Source organism: Parus major, chromosome 4 (genome assembly GCF_001522545.3).
Source record: "Parus major isolate Abel chromosome 4, Parus_major1.1, whole genome shotgun sequence".
NCBI classification, from domain to species: domain Eukaryota; kingdom Metazoa; phylum Chordata; class Aves; order Passeriformes; family Paridae; genus Parus; species Parus major.
Window position 1 is genome coordinate 52,728,393 of NC_031771.1, and position 26,390 is coordinate 52,754,782.

Consider the following 26,390-nt stretch of genomic DNA (forward strand, 5'->3'; position numbering starts at 1 on the left):
AGAGGCAGAGTAAGAAGCACTGTAAGGACATTGTGGTTCAGATTTTCCCACCTTGTGATGCGGGAATGCTGATGTGTCATTATAACAGACAATTCTTAAGATTTTTTGGAAAGGAGAGAAGTAAATTTAAATCTACCACTTCATTACATCTCTTCTATGAGCAACTGTTTTGAGAGCACAAATATTTAAAAACCACAAGATTAAAAGTAAAACAAGAATGATGAATTATGTAAACTTACATAATGGTCTGATTTTTTTTACTAGATATCATAACTTCTTTTTGTAATACCTACAGTGATTAATAACACTGAAAAAGGCAGACATTTACAGGTTTTGGAATAAAATCAAGTAACTAACTCAACAGAAAAAGTATTGTTGTATTCTGTATTTTTATGCAAAACATGATTTAAAATTTATAAGAATAATTATGTAGTCCATGTATACTGTTGACTGAATGTAAATGAATGTCACTCCTCTGGGGCAAGGCTTGTATGTCTTGTTATCTAACTTGCATTTGCAGATTGGAAGTATAACAAAAATGCCTATCTGTTTTTAAAGTTTTCAAGAAATTCCATCATTAAAAATTAAAATAACATCTGATTTAAGGTAAGAGGCAACTAATTTTTAAAGCATCCAATAAAATCATCCTCATCTGAAAGCCTGTTATTATAGCCAATGAACACCAAGTGAATGTATCAAATTAGCAAAAGAAAAAATATCTCCAAATTTCCTCTGGGTAATAAAATGATGGTTTTATATGTGGAATTTCTGGCAATGTTTCATTGAGGGAGCATTAATAGTTCATCAAGATGAAGGGTTAGAACAGTTCACAAGATATTTCAATTTTGTACAATTATAGTTTCCAACCTTTATTTTCTCAGACTGAAAGCTTTTGAACACAGAATAAAATATATTTTATTGTCTTCAAATCTGCATTTTAGATGCAATGCTGTATTCTGCCATTTTCAATGCAAGAGACTAATGAACCTTGTATTATAATCTTATTTTATTCTGATACTAAAAAAATAAAAAGAATAGAAAAGAAGGCTGTGAGGCCAGCACCATGCTAATAAAAATAAAAATAAAACTCAGGTTCCTAAAAACTCATGTTCTGTGGCTAAATCTCATAAATAAGAAACCTATCTGGGATAACTTTGCGCAGTCTGAGATTTCCAAAGCACAGTGCAAGGAATAATAAATTATACCAGTTGCCAGTGAGGTGTAGCTTTGCTCCTCAGTCAGCTGTTTGTGGAAATATTGCTCCACTATTTGATGAAGCTACAAGAGAGTAGTTTCCCTGGGTTACTGCAGCTGGCAAAGATACAGCCATTCACTGAGGTGTATTGTTAAAAGAAGTTTCAATAGAGTGCAGACAGACCTTCAAAGCTGAAGGGAAACTCCACAACCTTTCAATTAATACATAAGAGGATAGCTGGAATGTGAGATAATAAGAATAAACATTCCATTGAAGTATTTTATTCAGATATGAATCTTTTCTTACATTTACCTTAATTTTCAGACTAAAAAATGGCTGTAGCTTGTCAGTTTTCTTTCAAGACTTTCTATTCCACTGATGTTCATGTCCTGAGTTTAATTAAGCTTTATGAATTCCTTATAGCTGGAAGACTTAGCAAAGGCTCAGATATGCTTTCCTGGCATGGATACTGTTATTTTCAGACTCAAGCCGGTCTTAATTGGATGGCAGAATAAATAGTTTACTGCAATAAGTGAATCAGATTCATGTAGGAAACTACTGAAATATTTACAGCATAAAGAAGAAATAAATGATCTGGTTAGCTGCTGTATTACTTGATGTGAACACAAGCCTTAATATGAGAGAGAGTGGCCATAAAAGAAAGAGAAGCAAAAAGGGATTTGACTAACCCTTAGAACAGGTCTGAGTATCTTAGCCTTCTATACTGTGCTGTCTTTTCTCAGCAAATTACTCATACCGACATGATGACATCACTCCAAGTCCTCAATTAATCTACTCCTTTTTATGATCTTTCACACCTTTCATTGTGGTCAAGAACCTTGTGGAGGATGAAGTGGATGCTAATATTTATACAGCACTTAATGTAATTGGGTCCCGACCTGCCTAAGCACAACAGTTATATAAACACATATGGAAAAAAAAAAAAAGAGAATTGCTTCAGGGCTCAGCATGCATTTGTTCCTAGAACTCAGTTTTTGTTGGTCCTCTAGGCACAGGAAATATCAGATTATTATGACACCCTGACTGTGGTCTGTCAATAAATTAATATTTAACAGTCAAGAGAGATTAGGAACTGAATGTTAGCTTTAGAAAAACACTCAAAAATTCCAAGCTAAGCTGCTTCCTTGAAAACAATAGGCAAAGTCCAACAGAAACCAATTAACTTGGAGGGTTAAATAGACATTTGGAGAAGTGCTATACTTAAGATTTGAAAAATACAGGTTTAGGAAGAGGAGTGACCTAATATAGAAGTGTTAAACAGAGTTCGTAAAAAACACCTCAGCAGCTGAATGGTGAAGGTGTGGGAAGGGCTACTTTTTTCTTTATAGGTATAGAATGTAACTAGAATATTGACAGAGAGCCAGATCTTGATTCTTCTTGGAAAAAAATAAAAAAAAAGTAAAATGTAGTTTTACAGACCTTCTATATGTGTTAGAGAGGTGTGCAGGTAGATCTTAAGAAAGCTGTTATTTTCCTAAATAAGTTTGTTTTAAGAAAGTGTGTAGCTTTTTGGGTGTTTCAAAAATGTATTTCTCTAACTCTACAGTGTTAGAATGTGTGTGAAGAACCTACAGAAAAAGAGCCTCTCTGTCTCACTCAGAAGACTTAACAGGTTTTTTCTGCCTGCCACAGAGGGATACTTAAAAAAAAGCTGCAAATGGCAGGTAAAAGGAGAGTCTGAGAGGTAAAGGCCAAACTGTACATGCAAAACAATCTCAAATTAAGTGCCTGAGTTGATAAAATATTTTCTTCCTGATAATTTAGCATTTTTTATCTCCTTATCACTGCAAATGATACATTCATCAATATACAAGTGCCTGCATTTCTTATTTCTGTTCAAGAGGTTTATCCCCTAGCTGGTTTTTTTTTTGACCTTTTGTTTATATGTTTACAAACCTAGGACTGAGCAAATGCAGAATGAAACATGAATTATTCATAGTATAAACTGCTAAATATCTTAGCCATTGCTTTTCTAAACTTTCAGTATTTGTGGTTGTAAATTTTTATTAAGACAATGAAACTTTGTGTTTTGTATATAACTGGACTTCTGCAGAATGCCAGCATCAGCTAATTTTGTCAATGTTTAATACTGGAATATAGTAGTCCCAATTACAGAATGTAGCCCATTCTAATAACATTTCAAGGTGAAAATCTGCTAATTCTTCTCTGATTTTAAATCAGCTTTTCTTACTTGAGGTTGTCTTACACTGCTGCCAAAAAACTGCCTTAGATTTAAAAAATTGTCAATCCTTTACTAGGGAGGATTTCAGGGCAAATTCATCTTTTAGTTATACATTTATTTTTTGTCTAGGTCTTTTTATCCCTGAATAGACATAGCATCAATTGAATTCAATAGGCTTTGTCACTTGAGGTCCATCTATAGTGAAGAAAAGCAATTACTGCTCAAAAGAACAGAAGAGCTTCTCATACATCACCCCATCAGAATCAGTGTAAAAAGGAAAAAAAAATATCAAAGGAGAATAAAAAAAATTAAGAAAATATACATGTTGAGATACAACCTTTAATGTTCCACCAGGGTCAAACTAACAAGAAGTTGTAGTTGTCTGAAGTACTGCTAGTGTCTGTACAGAAACACATGCAGCATGGGAAACAAGCATGAGGAACCAGAGCTCCAGAGTGACAGAATCATGGCACTGAAGTAGGTGAAGGCACAGCTATCCTGATTGTAGTGCTGCACTAGATGGGAAGCTCAATGATGTGTTTCAGTTTTATTTTTGCCTTCTGCATGAATGACTTGTTTTTCATAGATATTTTTACCCATATAGAGTCAGATGTTGGAGTCCAGGGAACACGCATACCACATCCCCTTATCTTCAGCCTTAAGCTGCATTGTTAATCAGCAAAGTGGTCTGATCCAGATTGAAAAGCTGTTGTAAGGAGCATGTGTTGTCAGGTGCATCAGAAGGATCAGCTGTCATTATCCTGACTCCAGTGTTTCCCAGCCCTTTCTAAAGGGCTGTAACAACCGAAAACTTGCTGAGAGAGCACTCTGGAAAACATGTAAAAGAACACGTGAGAAAATATCTCCAAGTTCCTCTTGCAACAGCTTTTGCATTGCTGGAGTATTTGTTGTGGTATACTGTACAGGAAAGTTTAAGGGAAACTGGAATACTGAAGAGAAGTTTCAGGTAATTGTAAATTCCTCTACACTGTGTAGGAGCTCCTAGAATGAAAAAAGTTTGGAGAGATGGTGAATTCTGCAGTGTAGGTTTTCCTACAACTTTCATACGAAGGTCCCAGCTATTCTATTCACTTACCTTCAGTCGTCCCCTGGCACATGTACTGGCTAGATATCTTCCCCTTGTGAAGACAAATTAAGAGCAATTTGGAACAAAGCAGGAAAGCTGTTCTGTCTGACAGATGAATTTTCTGTACTAAATTCTATGAGTGAAGGCACTCAACCTTACTCATTCTTTGAGTTCCTCAGGAGGAGGGTAATCATCTGGACAAAGAGCAGGGGGAAAGCTGTGCTTGCAGTGGAATCTTATTTTCTTAAAAGAATATTAGATCTGCAGAGGGCAATTTGAGACACACAAAGGAGTCTAAGCTTTAGTAAACAATCATATTTATATAGAATCTGGCTGTGAAAATATTGCAAAGTATAGAAATCCCTAAAACAATAAATCTTCTTGTTCTTCCTGATGGAGATAGATTCTAAGGTCATCAACTATAAGGATCAGATGAGTCTCACATGAATGCTTTGGCCCAGAGCTGCACTGGTAATAAACAGGGGTTTTATTACATTTCTAAGTGCTTCATGACATGTGTTAAATTACTGTAGGCTTCACAAACTGCAGCACAGAAGTATTGTGCAATTGGATAGTTCAAATTTGTTCCCTTTGTTCCATTTCAATGCAGTGGCTCAGCTTCTCTTGCAGAACAAAAAAATGCTATTTGCTTATTTTATACGCTATCTGATCCAAAGTGTTCAACTTTTGCATTATTATGGTAAATAACCTAAAGATTTTTCATGCTATTATAGCGTGAAATACTTTCTCAATTGTAGTTTTTAGCTGATGGACCATTCCATTTTCTATCAGTTAGTCTGTCAGTACTCTGTTTGCACTTCAAGTGCAGGATGTATAAGCCCATCTCAGGCTGTGATAACTTGATCTGTCTGAGCTTCCATCAACCAGGATGTTGACATGTGACCACCTCCTCCTGGCCATTCTGTCCAGGCTAGATCAGGTCTTGGTGTATAGTTTGTAATTTAGATCATAAACTTATTTAAAAATCAGTGGCTCTATTTTTCACAGGGTCTCTTTATCTACACTTCAAAGTCTAGTGTATCCATGCATTTGAACCGATGTCAAGTCAGAGTGTTAACTCCATTTCTGTGTTTGGACATGTTCACTCCATTTCAAAAATCAGGACTGAAGGAATTATTATGATTCATTGTGAATCAGAGCTTCCACCTCTCAATCAAGCCTCTCAAAGAAAAGACACAAAACAATAAGTATTGTGCACAAATTCAGTGCAAAACTGAAGTAAATTAGTTGTGGCATTTTTGTTTTATCACTGCAGGGAAAGCTAGGGACATATTCAAGTCTCTGCTTCTAATGAAACAAATATGTCCAAGTTTCTTCAGAAGTGCTGATTGCTTAGTCCTCAGGTTAATCTTCTATTTCATTAAGTACTTGGAATGAACAACAATAAAAATTAAGTAAAAATAAAATAAAAACAAATCCTGTATTTTTTCATTTAAAAATCAGTTGTCTAAAGGTTAAAGCAGAATAATTAAAGGGTGAATATTGTCCTGGTAAAATGAGAAGGAAACTTAAATGCAGAAACATAGCCAGTAAGTGCTTCTCCCTAAAATACTAAGTAATATTAAAAATATTTGTTTTTATTCATTTATTCATTGCAAACATCTACCTTCACATTTTTGCAGAAATATTCCAAAACCATAATTTGACCTTGAGGTAGGTGGTATCTTATCCTGGACAAGCTATGTTTGTGCAACAGAGAGAGGAATATTGTCTTTAGTAGTCCTTCTTCTAAGAATTCTGAAAACAAATACAGAAGGAAGAACATCTATAATTTATATTCAGAATAGCAACTCAATAACTAAAGGTTAACAGTCTAGAAAAATTACAACAAAAGAGCCTTAGCAAATTTTTAGTGAAGTAATCCTGTACTAAAGGGAACATTTTTATTCTTAGCACAAGTTTAAAGGGAGAAATTCTGGAAAGTTACTGAAAAATAATTAAGGTGAGAATTTAAAGTAAAATATCTGTCTTTAGTAGCTGTTCAGATCTTTTTTTTCTAGAGGCAAGCTTTTAAGCTTTGCTGGCATCATAGTTGATCAGTTAATTTGGTGTTATTTATATCTGAAAATCTGTAAAGTTACTTTTCATTTCATTCTGACAGTATTGCAAAAATTATTTTGGGGATTATTTTTAGCTGTCAGTAGAGCAATTTTCTAGGTGAAAAGTATAAAATTCTATAATGTAATTTATATTCAGCTTAGATTAGTTTCTTTCTTTTTCAAATATCTTTTTTGGTAATGGTTTTGGTTACCAATTTGGTTTGGTAATTTCTTCTAATTGAGCTAAATTATTACTTCTTATTAAATTAATTTTCTTAACATGTTTGTATATACTTTTCTTTCAGGGACAAAGAAAACAGGAAGCTTTTATGTGGTCACCTCTTCGTGCTTTTTTTCCTAGAACTTTTTTCTTTAAAATTAGGGTTCAACCTATAAAACAGCTTTTTTCCTGAGAAGCACAATGCCTTCAAGGATGCTTCTGTCATAGTGCCCTTGGGTAAATTTATATTTTTTTTTCTACAAAACCACCTCTCCTCTATATTGTCTATTTGACAGATGGCTTCTCTTCCACGGCAGTTTTCCCTTGTAGCCATATTTTGGTCATGGCTCATATTGTTTCAGCTATTTGTTTCTATTTAAGAGTTCAATATCTCTGCATTTATCCTATGAAGCTGCTATTATAGCTACCAGCTTCAAAGAGATTTAACCCAGCTATTAGCACAAGGGGGCTTCATAACTAGAGACTTATGTTTCATTAGTCCTATCCATCAAAACATGATTGTCTGCATCATGGGGAAGTTAACACTGGGCATATCAAGTTCTAGGGTCATGCAAATAGATTCTTCTCCTAGGGATTGTCAGGTGCATCCAGCTGGAACATCCAGGGGTCAGGGACAATACCACACCTGTAATAGTCTGGAAATAAATATCTGCCGTTGAGTGGAAAAGGAGAGTATATTTGTGAAAACAGAACACTTATTTTTGGAAAGAAGAAGAAGCAAATTGCAAAGTCTGAATGCTGGATTTTGACCAAAGTAAAAGTGTTTGTCTGCTACAGGCCAAGCAGCCAGAAGCAAGCTTTTTCTTATTTGTGTTACAATTTGATCATCTATTCTGAGTAAAAATCATATGACTTTTCTCCTCTTGATTATGAAAAACTTTTGTATTATCTGTGTTCCAAATCAGTTTTGTAAGCCTGGGACAGATTAATCATGTCACCTGTATAGGTGTATATATATATATATATATATATATATATATATAATTTATATATATTTTAAAGCAAAAAATTTAAATTCAGTCATACAATAATTCTCACAACTTTTTACTGTCTATGTTCAAAAATGTAAGTGTCCACCAGTAACTAAATGGAAAGGAAATTAATAATATATTTCAAGCACCAAATGTCACAAAAACACTGCCGGACTAAATTTTCAGGGGCAGGCCATTAAATTGGTCTCTCACATTCTTTTAAATGTAATTTTAACTCAGAAACAATCTCAGCATGTAGATAAGATTAAGTGGGAAATGAACCAAACCAGAATTACACTACTTTTACTGAAGAGGCTCAGGAAGAGGTGATGCTATGTAATTTTTTTTTATCATGTTTTCATGCTTCCACTTGCCCTTCAAACAAGTAAGAGCATTACCAGCTGCCTGCCATGGGAAAACAGCTTATTAGTAGATGCACAATATTAGTCCTTGGACCTTAAAGGCAGATGGAGTCCATATTCTAGGATATTTTTGGTCAATTTGTCAGCAGTCTGGTAGTTGATATGAACACTCTTTGTTTGGAAAGAACACAGAAGTGGATGACTTGTTTATAGTCCTCACTGTACCAGCACAGGGATTTCATTTGGTCCTACACAGACAGAGACAACCCTCTACAAAACAAGACACTTTTATAACACCAAATATATGATAGTAAGAATGTCTGAAGAAACTGTTCCGAGAGGCCCATGCCAAATTCCTAGGTACTGCAAACAAAGGCAGTTCTATCAGCACACTCAGATTCAGCATCAAAATCAAAAAACAAAAAGCCACATATGTATTTAATGTCCAAAAGCTGGTGCTCAAAATGGTATTGTCCAGTGTGATTTTACTGATAGTATGACAGATTTCTGGTTTTCCTCAGGAAGAATTTTGTTTTTGAAAGAAAACCTGGACAGACTTTTCAGATGTAAATTTACTTATGTAGTTCATGTATTTAGGGGTCACTAGTCTTGAAATAGTGAGTTACATCTAAACAAGTAAACAATAATTGTTCCCAATGGAAACAAATCTCTATTTGTATAGCAATTGATGATTCTTTTAAGTATAGCAAATTCAGAGGCAAAGTCCAGGGTTTACTTTTTCTCCATTTAGGATCAAATATGGGTCTATGAAATTTTAGTTCCAAATTTACTTGCAGTGTCTAAAGGGGTATATTTCAGAAAGGCTATGTCATTGCATAAAAAAAATCCAAATCTGTACACCTTGGCACGCAACCTCAAATATGAAATGAATCCAGACACTGTAACATGAAAATCTGGGCTTATAAATTTGAATGATCCCCTAGTAAAGATCTAAGAAATCATTCAATATATTTATGAAATATTAGTGATTAGGGATAGTCTTTCATGGTTTGTGTATTCTGATCTCTTTGAATTTGAATATGATAATCTTTCATTTTAAGTCTTGCTTCTGAAATGGAACAAAATTATTCTAAGATGCATGCCAGACTCTCTTCCCATAGGACGTTTGTGAGTAGGTTTTCTGCAGAAACATGGTAATTATGCCGTATTTACTATTTTTACTGTTTATGATGCTATTTGTGGGTGGGTGTGAGTGGAATAGCTTCATGTGATAATGACTGTATTTTTTATATATGAAGCTTGTTGCAGTAGCAAGGCATCTCCCTGATATAAAAGGATATTAAAGTTATAATCTGTCAGCCAACATTAAATTCCTGTAACTCCCAGCAGCTGAATTTGTTAAAGAAGTTGATACCCCTCTAGGTCTCTGGTGAGGGCATGTGCTGCACCATGATACACTGCTTATCTCCAGTCATAGCTGCGCAAACAAAGGCTTTGTGAAGGATTTGCTTCTCTGACTGGGAGAACACTGAATTCAAGTTTTTTTTTGTTACATATTGAAGAACCTGTTCTTGCTGAACACAGAAAAAAAAAAATAAAGAAAAAGACTGTGTCTGGGTTATTTCATGGTCCACAGTCTTATTGGGGTAATGAGATTATTTTAATTTGCTAGACAAAAAAAACTTTTTTCTTCCAAAATCAGCAACAACAAAAAAAGCAAGCCACTTTTAATAAATGTAAATTTCCTTTGTTTGGGTCTTCTTTTTATCTCCTGGTCACAGTGTTAAGACCTTTTTTCCAAATTTGCCTGCTGCAGGTGAAACCCCAGGAAAATCAGGCTGTTCCTTATTCCTGGCTGAACACAGAAGGGCAGCCATTCATTAGAACCTCAGGCTTCTGCTCTACTCCCCTGAGGCCCTACTCCACTATGTGGCTTTCCTCTTTTTCCCCGAATCCCAAATTTTCTCATTTCATTGAACTTCAATGACCCTTTCGTATTCCTTCTGCCAAGTGATCCCCCATTACATGACCTCTTTCTGTTAAGTCCCAGGATAAGTAAAAGGAAAGCAAAATAGACCCATGCTGTCTTAAAGCCTACACTGATATTATTGGTAAATTAAATATTCTATTCTATGTATTTATGCTATATCTCTTAATTAAAATGGTAACACATCTTTCCCTGGGAAGTCTACAATCTGTGCAATTTTCCCCCTAAATCTGAAGTTAAATTAAATTGAAAGCAGAAAACAGATGAACAGCTGTCTGTAATAATAGGTTTGTAAGTGTTTTAGTAGACACATCAACAGTTTTTGGTATACAGATAGGGAAATGGGACATATGGCAATGGTGAAGAGCAATTATGACTTTTTTTGAACATGCTAATATGCAGCTATAATCACTTTAAAGCTTCCCTTGTTTGAAGTTCTTTATCTTCAAGTTGTTTTTCTACAATTACATCCTAGCAATGATGCAATATATTACCATATGAAGCGTGACTACTACTGTACCTCTTAAATGTCTATCAGAGGCAATGTTTTAATGATATAAATTACCTCAGGGTTTAAAGAATATTTTGCAATGACTCTGTCTAGCTGTCAAAATCTTTATTGCTACACATAAAAAATGACAGAGTTATATTTGCAAGACCATGGCACTTATGAAGCCTTTGTAGTCTCTTCAATAATTTTCCTGCATCAAATATTCATTTTATTGTCAGTTCTTACCTCATTTTCTGCCAGTGCTATCCCGTTAAATCTAACCATGTTAGATCTTCAGTCCTCTCTTACATTTCAGATTTCTGTACATCTGACTAAAAATATGGCAGAAAAATATTATGTGTGATTCAGATTCATGTGAACTTACCAATATTCTCACTAGACTGATTGTGCATTTTTTCTTGTGATTATCCCTGTAATGTTTCCTCTTTTTGGCTGCCAGGTAAAAGCTTGATCACAGTTCAGAAAAGATGGGTGGAAGAGTGATGGGCTAAGTTGCCTGCACATGAATTGTCATCAGATTTGACTCTGGGAAAACTAGATCGATTGTAAGCAGAGAACAATCTTGCCCACAATAGTATGACACACTGGCTTAAGAGAGTATCATATCAGCCAAGCTGAATAATTTAAAATATCATATGCAGTGTCATATATTTGCTGGTTGTTATCCCCTTTTAAGAGCCATTTTCCTCATTGTCATCACAAAAAGGATAAAAAACCTAATATTCTTCTTTGTAAATACATACATGTGTCTTTTTCAATGAGATAAACCTAGTATAAAGTGAATTTATATTATTTCAATTATAATCTGTACTAATGAGGAATTATAGCAGTGACAACTATCAGACTTTGTTGCAGAGTGTTAGACAGAGGTCCCTGCAACCAGAATTTCTCACTGGATTGGACACTAATCTAAAGAGCTGGTAATTTGAATGAAGGATATCCCTTTCCCTTATAAAGATTTTTTAGTATCCTAAAGATTAATGAGTTGCTGCCTGTGTGTCAAGAAAGCACGTTCATTAATTTTATGTCAACATTTGATATTCATGTGTCCATGCAGAGGCGGTGTTATTTGATGGAAAAGCCCTGTTGGTTTGGTAAACACTATCAAATGCTTTAACAAATTCCTTTGCCAACAAACTCTAAAATCTGTTTTATTTTTTACTGTGAGCCTGAGGGGGGAGGGTTGTGGGGTGGGGAGAAAAGAGAGAAAAGTTATCCAGGGTACCAATTCTCTCACTACTCTGCATTTACAAATCTCTGCTTCAACAAAACACTCCACCTTATGATGGAAAACTGCACGTAAATGTAGGGAGGGGAGATGGCACTTCCCCTTCATTCAAGAGTTTTAGAAAAGGTAAAGTGAGGAAAGAAAATATTTTTTCCAGGTTAATTTATATGGTTTCTATGTGATATTAAAGCTAGTATGAAAGTAAAAAAAAACCCCAACCAATGAAAACCATATCTCAAATAAAATTCAGTCAGGAAGAAGACTGAAACATGTTAAAAAACCACAGTATTACCAAAAATAAAATGAAGGAGTGTTGCTTGTACTCTGACAATTTTATATACATCTAGTACCTTTAGAAATTCAGAAATCTTTTAAAAATTAACTTTATGTAAAATATTTTCTGGTAATATTTTCAAAAGTAACTTGACAGATCAAAAAGTCATTATAAAAAAAAGTTATAAAATCCTACAGTGTGATGCATTAGTGGTTTTGACAAGTTTTTTTGTAAGTGCTTCCAGAATAATAAAAGATAATTGTCCAGAACAGTAGAAGAAAGAAGTTATGCTCCCTGGGTAGGAAAACCACCTGGCTAGGTAAAGAGCCCACATTTTATTTAGTGTCAAAAAGGACCACAGTTAAAAATGTCTTTTAAAAGCATGTAATATTATTTTATTTAACTGAATCCTGAGCCAATTGGGATATAGCATATTTGTGTTTATTGTAACAAAGCAGACTAATCAAGATTCTATTTATCTGTGAAAGCTTCTATATAAAAGTATTAATGAAAAATCATGGTCATCATGGTTTTCTACAACTGGAAAGAAATGCCCTGGTTACACATTTATTTAAAGAAGGTAAGAACAAAATCTACAAGTAAGTCTATGTCAGAAATTAAAGCATTTCTAACACCAGTTGTAAACAAAATTCTATTGACTCTTAAAAAGGAAGTTGATCAGTCCCTGAATAAGAATACTGACCATATTCAATGAAAAATCAATATATTCAGAAATTTATCTTTTCCTAATAGACAATGCAAAAATTCTTTGCTAATTAGAAGGCCCATAGCCGATTTTTTTTTTTTCATTCTGACAGTACAAATACGAGGCATACCCACTGAGATTCTCCTAAAGCAAACACTGCTCGCTAGCTACCCCCCTTCCCCTCTTCCTTCCTGATCCAGCAGGAAGGATCTGAGAATTGGAGGCACAAAAGGTGGAAATCTCAGGTTGAGATAAGAACAATTTACTGAAAACAGCAATGAGATAAGAAAATGAACTGTAACAGCAGCAATATTAGTAACAAGAAGTATAAGATAAAAAAACTATTGACAAGGAAAGCCCATGACAAATACCAACTGGTTCCTTCTCTCTTCACAGCCATGCTTCCTCCCATCAGAAGTGGGAGCTCTTCTTCTCCAAGGTATGAGCATCCCCTTCCCAGTGACCAACTAGAATAACCTACTGGCCACTCCTACGGCACCAGCCTCTGCCCCCTCATGGCTACTGCAAAAATTAACTCTTCTGGATGAAAGTAGGACAATCCCTAAGTCAACCTTTTTGCTCCTTGGAGGAAAAATAACTAAACAAATGATGTTGAGAATAAAGAGTCTTATCCAGCTATGAAGATGGCATTAGCTGTGCGAGTGCAGGAATAAAGAATGAGTCTTTTTTCATCCAAAAACTATTCTATGTATTTATTGTTGAAAATATTTTTTTCTGAATTCCCATCCCATCTGTATGGATTTTGTCTTTGGTCCCTTAAAATTTTCTGCTCCAAATTATTATATTTGTAGTCTTTAATCATGTAAACCAGATATTATGTCATAAATAACTATATCTGTGTTTATGATTAATAATCATGGTAATTTGAAATTCAAATATGATCATGTGGTTTCCTTACATTATAATTGTTATATACATTCCAGATAGTGAAGGTAAGAATCTATTCTAGGAAGTTAGCAAGGAAAGAAACAAACACAGAAGTGAAGGATAGCATTTATTAAACTATAACAGTAACACTTGAGTGCTGGTGAGAAGCTTTAAATATCTTTTCTGGGGGAACGAACACTGGATTAATGACAGCTGAGTGAAGGACTTGTCCATTTATAATAAGAGGTTTGAACAATAATAGCTAATGAAATTACTGGTGCTATGAAGAGTAGGCAGATTCTGTTAGGGGTTAAAACCTATAGTCAGCTATACATCTTAATGACTTGGTTAACGAAGAAAGCAGGTATTGTAGGAATCCTGCAACACAAGCTGTCCTAAGTTACTAATGTCTGCAGAACTATAGAATTTTTACAGATTGTATAAAAAAATTAAGCTATTGCTTTGCAGGATTCAGCTTCAGAAAGTAAGAAAGTGAAACTGTAACACTTTAAAGCATTATGCAGGCAAAAATGGAAATATTTAGCTTAAATAGCTTAAAAACAATATGCTGGTGATTAAGACTGAAAGGACCTTAAAACAAACATGAGGTAATTATTTTTGACTAAGGGTATCAGAGAGCTGCAACAGCATCACACAGCTTCTGCAGAAGAAAAATTACACTTTCACCAGAAATTATGTAGTTGAATGTCAGGCATGGTTTAATAATATATATAGACCAAGACAAAAATAGTGAAAAATAAGGGGAAATAAATTACACAACTGACTTCAAAATGTAATTGCTGTCCCTTGAGAATACGGGGGATCTGTAGATTCATCACTTTGCAAACGACAAAACATGATTTCCAAGCAGCTATTCATTAGTTGGTTGGAAGGAATATTTTGGCTGTCTCTGTTGCCTCTGGGTGGCTGCACTTAAGGCCCATTCAAGTATACTGGAGTTTTACTGGCCTTAAGAAACAGATGACTTAATTCATTCTAATGAGTGAGTCTGAACAGGTCAGTAAGCAGCTTGAACAGCTATGGACATTTTGTTTAAGTCCCAACATGCTGTTACAGACACAAGATTAATGTACAGAGATTTTATTCTATCACTTAAAGCAGTCAGTATTTTTTTACATTTGGCTGTAACCTTTAGCTCCATCTTGTCATTTAAAAAATCTCTTAAATACAAAGGTCCAGTGAGAACAATTTCTTTTGCTTTCCTGATTATGGAAGAAAAAATACAACAGTTCTGGAGGAAAGCAGCTTATCTTACCACATGCAGTTTGATCTCACAAAATCATAGAATCATGAAGGTTGGAGAAGAGCTTTAATATCAATGAGTTCAACCATTAACTCAGCACTGCCAAGTCCACCCCTAAACTATGTCCCTAAGTGCCACAATTACCTGTCCTTTAAATACCTCCAGAGATGGTGTGCCACCACTTCCCCAGGCAGCCTGTGTGTGTCTTTGACTGCACTTTCAGGAAAGAAAATTTTACTAATATTCCATCAAAACCTATCCTGGAGCAACTTGGGGCCATTTCCTCTTGTCCGGTTACTTGTTAATTGGGATCATGAACAATCCAGAATAAAGGCTCACAGAAGAAAGTCAGTGTGAGGATGTATAATCAGACAAGTATTCTGAACCAATGCTTGAGAAGGAATTTAGGATGAAACTATGCATAAAGCATGGAATTGTTATTTTATCTGGAACATAGATGATCATATGCTTATGTCTTCACTTTCTGACAACATAGGGTGAGCAAAATCCAGGAATATCTGGTTCCTGCAATCTGCATATCCTCAGACATCTAAACTCTTGATTTTGATGACAGTGATCACTGTAGGACACTCACTGTTCTGAAGGAGGATTTCTTCAGTGGTGTAGATACAAATCATGCATACCAGGCTGTCATCATTTTATCTATTGTCTTCAATAAAATTATCACGTGCTACCAGATGAAGATTGTTTAGAATGAATGAAATTAATTAATCATTTTTTGTTCAACAATTTTGTATTAACTCCTTGCCAGAATCTTTGCTGTCTCCCAAGATTTGATCAGAAGTTGATCAGAAGTTTGTCTCATACTAAAGCTTTATGCATCAGGCAGGACTGAGATATTTCCATGCATACATATGTAAGAGAAAATTCTTATCTGAGAATTTATAAGAATTTATTAAAAAAAAATATTTTAGGGAAATTTATTCTGTATATGAAGATGTTCTTGTGTCTCTTGGGAGTATGCATTTTCCATTTTTACTAGAAGTTACTAAACATGTCTAGTTTTTTGCATTCTATATAGAGGATGGCTTTTAAGACTCTTTTTGCTGTTTATAGTCACTAGGCATGTCCTTCACTAAAAGAATAAAAAGGGAATTGTAGCTGCTGAGAACTGCCCAGGAATACAGCTGCTGATCTTATAAGCACATGGAGCAATCAGCACTCCATAGTTCCTGCTTCTGTACCTCCAGCTCAAAGTCCTGATAATTAGTTCTAAAGCCAAACATAATCTTATGATCCCAGTATCTCAGTGACTGGTTCTTTCTGTTGACACACTAGGACTGTCAGGATTAAAAGGAATTCTTTAACTAAGTTCCTGTTGCTGAACAGGAAACAAAGATATGTATGTAATCTAAATATTTGGCACATGTAAAATAAGAATTTAGTACTTTCTTTCCCTTTCAAAACAGATTTTTTCAAATAATAAATGTAAATAATAAATAACAATATATATAATATATATAATATAAATAAGAAATAATAATTTCAATATAAGCAACTTTTTTACATGGCATAGGTTGCTATCTTTTTAGAAAATGAATTTGTTCCTTTCATTTTTAGAGAAATATGTGTGATAAAATTCTCATTTTGTATTAAAGTTCTTAAAAGTAACGGATGATAAACAAATACATTTTAATTAGATTCCAGTTGACTTTATTCCTCCTGAATTCTTGTTAGACTACCTTTTTAAAATGAAAGTATGCCCCTAAATACAGAGCCAAAGGAATCAAAAAGTAGTTTGCAATTCTGCATCTGAGTATTTTCATTGCCATCCTATATCTTTGGATTGGGTTTCAAATATTTTGTGCATTCTAGTTTAGTTTCCACTGTTCATCAGGAGAGCAAAAGAGAGAAATATAGATGACTATAGATGTAGTAGTAATCCAATAGTATTCACTAAATAGAATTACTTTTTCCTTCTAGAAAAATATGTTATAATATTTGAGAAAAATATTTTATAAAACCCAAGCTAATTTATAGCAGACATCTGCATAGGGCTTTCATATGTCTTTTTTCACTGATTATGAAAATAAAACAAAGAAAACTAAAAAAAGTCACTGTTTCTGATTTGACACTGCTTTCCAGTTCCATAATACAGATATAATATCTCTGAAAGCACTTTAGTCTGTTCTGTTCAGTTTCTTGAATTACATAAAAGTATATATCAACTTGTCCTTCATGCTAGGTGTTCTGATCAGCATAAATGTATTCATGGGCCATAAACTTCTTTAGTAGAGAGTATTATTCAAGCAGTAATAGAGAAGAAAATAAAATATTTTATTCCTCATCTTTATTCACTCTTCAGCTTTTGAAAGCTTATTGATTAAGGTTCTGAACTTAGAATCCTGAGGGGAAAATCCCTCCTTTCATCTGCACATCTTTATCAATTTTTCCATATTGTTTTGGGTAGAAGACCTAAGTCTAGGAAATAACTTCAAATTTAGAGTAGTCTCTTCTCAAGTAGACTATTCATGTGCCTAAAATTCAGCAGGCTTCAAGTTTCAATTGTAACAGTCTAAGTATAGCAGGCATGGAAATTGAAAGATAGTTTAATTGCAAATTCTCTGTTACAGGAATTGGATTTTTATCAGAGTAGTTGCACACTCTTTAATGAAAGCAGTGACACTAAGGTCAGATTCACTGACCACTCTGCCACAAACATCACCTTCACAGGCATACGTGACAATTAGGAGAGCAGTAAAGGAAGGTGTGAAAGAACATTACAAACCCAAGTAATCCCGGGAATTTGTTATGTGTTTTCTTTATCATTGTTTATTACAGACCTTGCAGGGATTTGGTAAGAAATTTGAAAAAAATATTCCAGGTTCTTTTACTTCAAAGTAAAACAGTGATCCAGTTTGTGATGCAACTACTTTGTGACCAAATATAATCAATATCTAGTGCTTATTAATAATTCACATCTGTGAGCCATTTGACCATTTTTCATGTAAGTAAGGAAGGCACTGCAGCCTCTGAGATGTCCTGTCCTCTGATTTGTTTCATATACTATCTCAAACAGAGCTATCACTAGGCCTGACGCTGTCACATACATAATATGTGTATATATATCTGTCTGTCTGTCTTCTAATTAATAGACAAAAATCGACCTATATTTGTGTGTGCATGTATATATATTTATTTACATAGAGACATTTACTGGGGGCTACAAGGAGCTACTTACCTTCCAATCAACTAAGGGGCATCAGAACTGGCCCAGGGTATAGAGACTTTCATGCCATTTCCTAGAAATCACAAGCCATAATTAGCAGAGTGGAAGCACACTTTTCATCTTCCCTTTCCACCTATTGTGTGAAGAGAATTTTTTCCACTTTAATGAAAAAATGAAAAAGACTTTTTTATATAATTGCCTTTAGAGAATATTAAAACCATCTGAAACACATTCCCATGGTCAAAACCTAAAAATATTTACTGCTTATAGCTGAGCTACAGAAACCAACATGTGAGCTTTGTTATGGGTCTAGACTAGAAAGTCTTGCTTGATTTTAGGCCGACATTCTGACTGAGAAATGTTGTGGTGAAACTAAATTTAGTCACACAATTGAAATCTTCCAAAACTTTACGGAAATTTTTTCCTTCAGAGTGTGAGAAAGGTAAATTTACAATAAGTGTAGTAATCATATACATTTTAAAAAAATGTCTGACCTACATTTTTATGAGTGAGCAGTACTGAAAACTTAGTCACACTTGAATTATGATGATCCCCTTTCTCTTTCTTAGTCCTATTACATTCACAGAGTATCATTAATTATTATTATACGTTTTTCAGCAGCAAGAAAATTTTTGCTTTCCATATATTTTTCTTTCAGGTACAATATATCTGCCTTTTATATAAATAAATATAGAACTACAACACATTTGCTTTTGATTGTCACTTCAGTATCCTTTTCACTAGAAAGCTAATCCAGGTTAACCAAGAAACTCTAATTTTGGTTAGGCTGCGCTAACATTAACATGCCAGTAAATATCACGTGAACTGTACTTGCATGGTTTTTTTAGCTTTTGGAATTTACTGCTAAGGTTTCTATTATTTCCAGATGACAGGACATGGTGATGAAAAGTATGGGAAAATATGGTTAAATTAATGGGCGTCCTGAAAACTAAAAAATTCTGAATCATCGAATGTGGCTTCTGCGTTACTGCATTGTTGTTTGAATGCAAAAAGGCAAGCTACAGTGCTAGAATTTCCTTAAAAAGATTTTATGATGAACTGACTCCTGAAGAGGTGGAGAAATGTCATTTATTCTTGGGCTTGATGTATGTACCTTCTCCAGAAGATATTTATATCTGTGACAAAGTCACAGGCAGTGAATTTATATTTGCTCTGGTTATGTTACCACTATCATAACACGTGTGTATAGAGATTTTATCTAGACTGAATGTTGTTCAGCTTTCTTCATTTTAAAGAGCTCAGATATTCTACAGTAGATTAAAGCTCAAAATCAGAATACCATTGGAAAGAGAAGTTTATTTTCTTCACACAGGAAATTAAGACTGGCTGTTATTAATTTTCAGGTATCAGAGGGATGCAAGAAAAAATAGACAGGGACTTGTTAATTATTAGATCTCAGAAGTGTACCCACACTAAATAGTAGCCTGTAACAGATTTATCAAAAAATTATTTAAAATACATTTTTAATTATTTGAATAATTGAGGAATATATCTCTCCTAATTGTGACTGGGCCTTTTCTTTTAGATTTGATGAGTGGGCCTTTTCTTTTAGATTTGGCATGCAAATCTGTTTTTAAAAGAAAGGCAAACATTTTCTTGTTATTTTTGTCTTATATTTCTGCAGTGCTAAAAGCTACTGATGTTCTTGTGCCTTTAAAAGGTGCTTTGAAGATTTTCAAGATGCAAAAGAGAATGCCTGCTGTGCCTATAGGAACATCCTGTCCGTACCTGCATTGACTAGGAAATCCTGCATTGCTGCAGGTGCTTCCCACTCTTTCATCTCTACATTGTTCCATCTTCAAATTTTGTATGGACCCTCGTACCTGTGTGAAACTACCCAGCAAGGGTGCTGTGCTTGGTGTTTGCAGGTACATTTCAGAATCCTAAATGTAAATCCAAATTTTGAAGCAGTACTGAAGGCATCATCTGCTGAAACCCACCGACACCGACTGCAGGGTGTCTCCTTATCAGCACTCTCCCTCTGCATAAGGTTTATGCAGAAAGGATGAAGTATACTTTAGAGCTGGCAGGAGGGAGATGTGAGAGAGTAGAGCATATGGTGATCCTGTCATGCATTCCTGCATCTCAGCTGGATTCTCACATAGGAGAGCAATATGCATTTGCCTCTTAGCTGCTGAAGGTGGCTGCAATAGCTTCTGGGTAGACATAAAATCATAAGATTGGAGGCATGAAACCACAGAACATCTTTCAGCCCATTGATATGTCCAAGGCAGAATTATGTAGGTCAGTGATGACAAACTTGATCAGTCTGAAGACACTGTTAGATGAAATTGGAAAGATACAAACTTCCCAGACAAATTCAATTTAAATGCTTTCCTATTCAGAGCTGTCTAAATCTATTTTACATTAAGTTCTTTTCTATTTATAATGAACACAGAATACTGTCAAATCTGCTGCTCCCGACAGCAAACCTGAAAATGATTGCAAACAGTTATTTATTGCTACTGCCTAGTTGGTGTTTCCCTCTTGCATTTATACCTTGGACTTGTCTTTCAAGTGACACCTTGCACTTTGCTTTGATTGCTGTGAGTTCTAGGTATATCCTCAGCTATACTGGCAGCCTTCCCACCCATGTATGATCTACATATTTAATAAATCTAAACCTCATAACTAAAGAGAACCCTAAACTGGGACAGACCCCAGCAGAATTTCACAATTGCATTCCTTTGTTTTGACACAGGGCTCATCACAACTGCTTTCAGAATTTGATACAACTAGCTTTTTATCTTCTTATATTTTCATTGAGGCCATTCTTTCCTCTTTAAGATTATACTAGTGCTGAGAATTAGCTGAAGTCAAGCTCTGTATTAGCAGGTTTTCTTCCACATGTAGTTTACTATCCTGTGGGAGAGAGATATTAAATTGATTTGGAATTATTTCTGGTTGATAATATGCCAGCTGTTACTAATTTTTATGTTTCTGTCTGGGTTTTTAAAAACAATTTAAATAGCTCTTCCAGTGCTTTTCCAGAGGCTGATGTTAAACTGGTTAGTCTGTTATTTTCTTCTTTTAGCATTTCCATTTCTTCAAACTATGTTTGCCTGTCTCTCCATTCTAATTTCTCAAAGATAACAACAAATTATACTGCGATTTCATCAGCCAGCTTTTTAATTGCACTACAGTGAAGGCCAGCTGCTTCAACTGTTTTGAGAATATTTAGATATTGCTTGACCTGTTCCTTCCTTATTAAGGAAAGAGGTCTTACCCTCTGATAATTTCATAAATTATAACTGCCCTATGACATTTTCAGGAACAACTTGCAAAAAAATTATTGAACTCCTCACTTTTCCTGTATCAACCTGCAATAACACCACACTACAACAAGTAGTCAACAAGTAGTCAACCAGTCTTTCCTCTTATGGAAGGATTTCTTGATATAATTTAGTTTCCTAGTTAAAGGTTTTCAGTTTTTGTCTTGTATCTTCTTCCTATGCACTTATTCTGCTTTTTATTCTTGACCTTAGTAACCAAACCTAGTTTCCACTTTCTTTTTATGTTTCAAATTCACAAAAAGCCCATGATTTCATCAAGCCCATCTCTTACTGTGCCTTTAATCTTTTTTCTGTTATAGTATATTTTGCACCGATGACCTTAATATTATTTCTTTATGGAACTGGCAATTCACTTTAATTTCTTTTTTCTCTCCTAGGACTCTTTGTTTACCTGTTCTATGAATTTATAGAAGCCCACTTTCTATAAATGCCTTGTTTTTGTTTTGTTTTGTTAGTCCCTCTTTTTTTTTTTCCTAAGGATCATGAACTCCATCATTTCACGCTCTCTCTAGATATTTTCTGTTTAGGTGTTATTAACCATTTTCTGCACTTTCTGACCGTTGATTTCTCCTATTCTTATACTTAAAAGTTGTTAAAAATGCATATGAGTTAACTGAGAGCTGACCTCTTTGCTATCTTCCTTTTCACAGAGAAAATGTATCTATTGAGTCTGACTGAGTTAATTTTCCCATAGCAGGCTTCACAATGTTGTGCTTTGCAATGGTATTGGATTTGTGTGGCCAGATTTTGGTAGGAGGAGAGTTTCAGTGGTGGCTCCTGTGGGAAGTTGTCAGAAGGTTTCCCCATGTCCAGCAGAGACAATGCCACCTGGTTCCAGGACAGACTGGCCCCTGGCCAATCGCAAATGACTGTAATGGCTCTGTGGTAACATATTTAAGAAGGGGGGGGAAAAAAAAAGTATTGTGGAGATTTAATTGCAGACAGAGGAGAGCAGAGTGAGAATATGTGGGAGGAACAACTCTGCAGACACCAAGGTCAATGCAGAAGGAGGGGGAAGAGATGGTCCAGGCACCAGAGCAGAAATTCCCCTGAGCCCGTGATGAAGACCATGGTGAAGCAGCTGTGCCTCTATAGCTCGTGGAGATCCATAAGGATGCAGAGCCCACCTGCAGCCCATGGAGGACACCTGTGCTGGAGCAGGTGGATGCCTGAAAATAAGCTTTGGAGCTGTGGGAAGCCTGGTCTAGAACAGGCTCCTGGCAGGACTTGTGGGCCCATGAAAAGAGCGGTCTACATTGGTGAAGATTTCTGGTGGGACTTGTGACCCTGTGGGGGACCCCCGCTGGAGCAGGCTGTGCCTGTGGAATTCTACCCCATGGAGGAGTGACCCACACTGCAGAAGCTTGCAGAGATCTGTTGCTCATGAGATGGACTTGCATTGGAGGAGTTGGTGGAGAACTGCGTCCCGTGGTGGGGATCTGCTGGAGCAGGAGAAGGACTCGTCTTCCTGAGCAGGGAGAGAAACAATGTGTGATGAACTGACCATAAATGCCATTCCTTGACTCCCTGTACCACTGTGGGAAGAGGAAGGGCTCAGGTATCAGGGAGAGGTAGGAGGAAGGGTTTTTAAAATTTATTTTACTTTGCATTACTTGCTCTGATTTTATTAGTAATACATTCAATTAATATCCCCAAGTCGAGTCTTTTCTGCTCTTGATGATATTTTCTGAATTATCTCTTCTGGTCTTTGTCTCAAGTAATGAAATTTTCATTACATTTTCTTTCCTCTGTCCACTTGTGGAGGGGAGTGATAGAGCAGCTTTGGTGGGTATCCAGACAGGGTACATGACAGTGGCCTATACAAATTCACATTTATTTGTAAACCTCGTGGTTTGAATGACTTCTCTTTTTGCTCACAAAATCCCTCATTCCCTTCTTCTGGCTCTGGTGTATATAGCAGATAATTCCATTATAGCAATATGGTACTTTCACCTGGTATGGCACATCAGATGGTCTGAACATGTTTTTTGTAATCAAAATTTTGAATAATCTCAGACACATCTACCACTCCAATGTATATGTTAAAAGGTTCTATTTTAAACTCCCTCAGAGGCCAATCATATCCCTAATTAATAATATAGTATAAGGATATGTGTAACACAGACAGGTAAAACTGTCATTTAGTTTTAATTATAGAACTGTCCCCTTCCTTCCCTTGCTAAGTTTGAGCTTCTGCCATAATATTTAATTTAAATTTCTTATGAAATTGCTATTGAATTGCTATTTTGAAATAAATTTTTAAGTCTTCTGAGAACAAACTATTTATAAAAGAGACTATATAAATATATAGATGTCTGTATTGCTTTTTATTCTTTTTCTCCTTTAGGACAAAATCCTCTACTCAAATTCATTCACTACTTTTGGCTCAAAATTAGACATATGTTGCTACCTTAAGTCATGGAAGTATTTACTGCTGATTTACATTGAGATCAGTATACAAGTAACAAATCCTAATGGTTTATATGAAATCATTCCTTCTACAGTTTAAACAAATAAAAAAAAAATTGGGGATGTATTTGGTTTTTCATTTCCTAATGAGATCCAGTAGCATCTACTGTCACCTGAAACTTAAGAGTGACCCAGAAAGAAATGTAAAATTCTGTTTCATAAGTGATGGTAGATGATTACATGTTGATGTTAAAGCACTTGAATATTGGTTAACCAATATTAGCCCTTCAAGAACAGAATAAACTACTTCATTGTAGAATGTAGAAAGTGGAACAAGGGGCAGTGATTTCTAGTTCCAGTTTCTCAAACATGATTTTGCAAGCAAGAATTTAAAAAAGAAAAATCCGCTTGATTTCAGATTTTTATTTTTACTATAATATTTTATTTTTTTTACTACACTATTTATAGGAAATCTCAAATAACTCATTAGAGGTTCCACATTTTTTCTGCTTCATGTCCATTTGTTAGCTTTACTGACCCTTCCATGCAAAGTGCCATAAACTTGTTTTTCTGAATGTACATGAATTTATCTATTGAATAAAACGTCTTTGGAAGCTCAAAGCCATTTGGAATTCTAAGAGGGTGTCTTCCTCCAGAATGAAGGCAGGGAACTGAAAAAAGTGTCTGGGAACTTTTGTCCCTCTATTTAAAAAAACTTCAAGACAACATTAATTGGAAACATCCTCTAGATGAAGATTCCTAAGCTTGTAATGATGCAGAAGCCTGCTCTGCAGAGCAGTATGAAAGAAACGTCATACAAGAATCTTCATGGGAATTTTTAGGATCAGCAGCAGGGACTGTTAAAAGATGTTTTGATACCAAGATGAAAACTTTATATTCTAATGGTTTTAAGCACAAAATTATGACACTATCTACACAATCTTCACAGGACATGCAAGCAGTGTTTCCATTTTTTTATTTGTACTAGTAGCTGTGATTTTCCATCTTCCCCCTGAGTTTTGAGATCTGCTTTGTCTCTTGTCAAGACACAAATCTGCAGCAATAAAACTACGTAAATCAACATATGGAAATAGTTTAGTTAACATGCTTTCAACAACAAAAAAGCACCATCTGTGTTACTGAGACCTACTTAGACGCTAAAACAATTGCTTCACTTGCTAGTTTCTCTTCTGTTACAAACTATCTATTTATCTAGCCAAACTTACGGACTGGATTCAGATATTGTTTGTATAAAACAATATTATACCATGATGAAGATGAAAGTATTTCTATCTGTGGTACTGCTGCATCCAAAACTTCTCACTCACTTCAGGTCCATATTAAATATGCTATTGCCCTTTCCTTTTAATTGTGTCAGCTGTTTAAAAACCCAGACCTGTAAGTATTTAACCTCCACTAATTTATTTTTTATATATATATTCTTGAAAAAAGGTGAAAGATTTTTAGTATATGTTCTTTATACACTCAAAAAGTAATTCAGAAATTAATGTTAGTAACTAATTTATTTAATATTTTGAAAAATTTTTTGTTTCATTAAAATGAATGTTAAAATTTCTCTTGTCTCTGGGGATAGTCATTAACCTGTCTCACAATTATAAAGCAAAATGTTCAATGGTCAGATGAGGTCTATAGAGCCATAAAATTGTGTTTATATATGTGTGTATATATATATATATCTCAAAGGTTACTTTTACTTTTCTGTTTATTTGGATACTTCAGTTCTAACTAGATGCTTGCAACGGAATCATAGTTAAAGTTATCATTTAAAGTTGTTTGTTCGCTTTTGGGGTTTTTTTAGAGTTGGGGTCTGTGAATTTTATAACATCTCATGACTTCAAATGCTGAAATTTTGAAGTATAGGTGTCCATTTTAATGAATATTTTTTGAAAGTAAATGGTTAAGATTAAAATAAATTTGACAAAATCTTTAGAGTTGAGAGCACCACTCATTAAAAAGATGCTCTGAAAATTATTCCTTTCTAATGAATGTTGTCCACTCTACCTTTGCAAGAAAATCTATTTTCTCCTAGTTTGGCTTTGCAAAGGAGATATGTGAGACTTTCTGAAGTTATAAAGCTTAAATAGTCTTCTCAGGGCATCTAAAAAAAGTCCTTCTCTCTTTTTGCACTGAGACTTAGCTGTGGTTTTATTGCAAGCAAGTCTACTACCAGTGAACTCTAAACTGTCTTTTTATTCACCCTGTTTAGCAAACCTGTCTGGCCAATTCTCAAATTCAGCACGTCTCAGGTTCTTGAGTAGAAGCAATCTTCCTCCCAGAATGGCTGACCTGAGCCAAAGTGCAGGAACCCAGGTCCTATAGTCAGTCAGCTTTTCTTATTGCTGCTCAAACACATCCTTCTTCTACAAAACACAAAAAGCTAGTGATATACAGCAAACTGTGTACTATAAAAAGAATTTTATTGTCCAGAATGGCAAACTCATTTTTGGTTATTCTCAGACTGGTTTGTAGTTGTAGCATGCAAAGATAATGGGAAATGGTGCTCTCTTGTTGCCTTTAG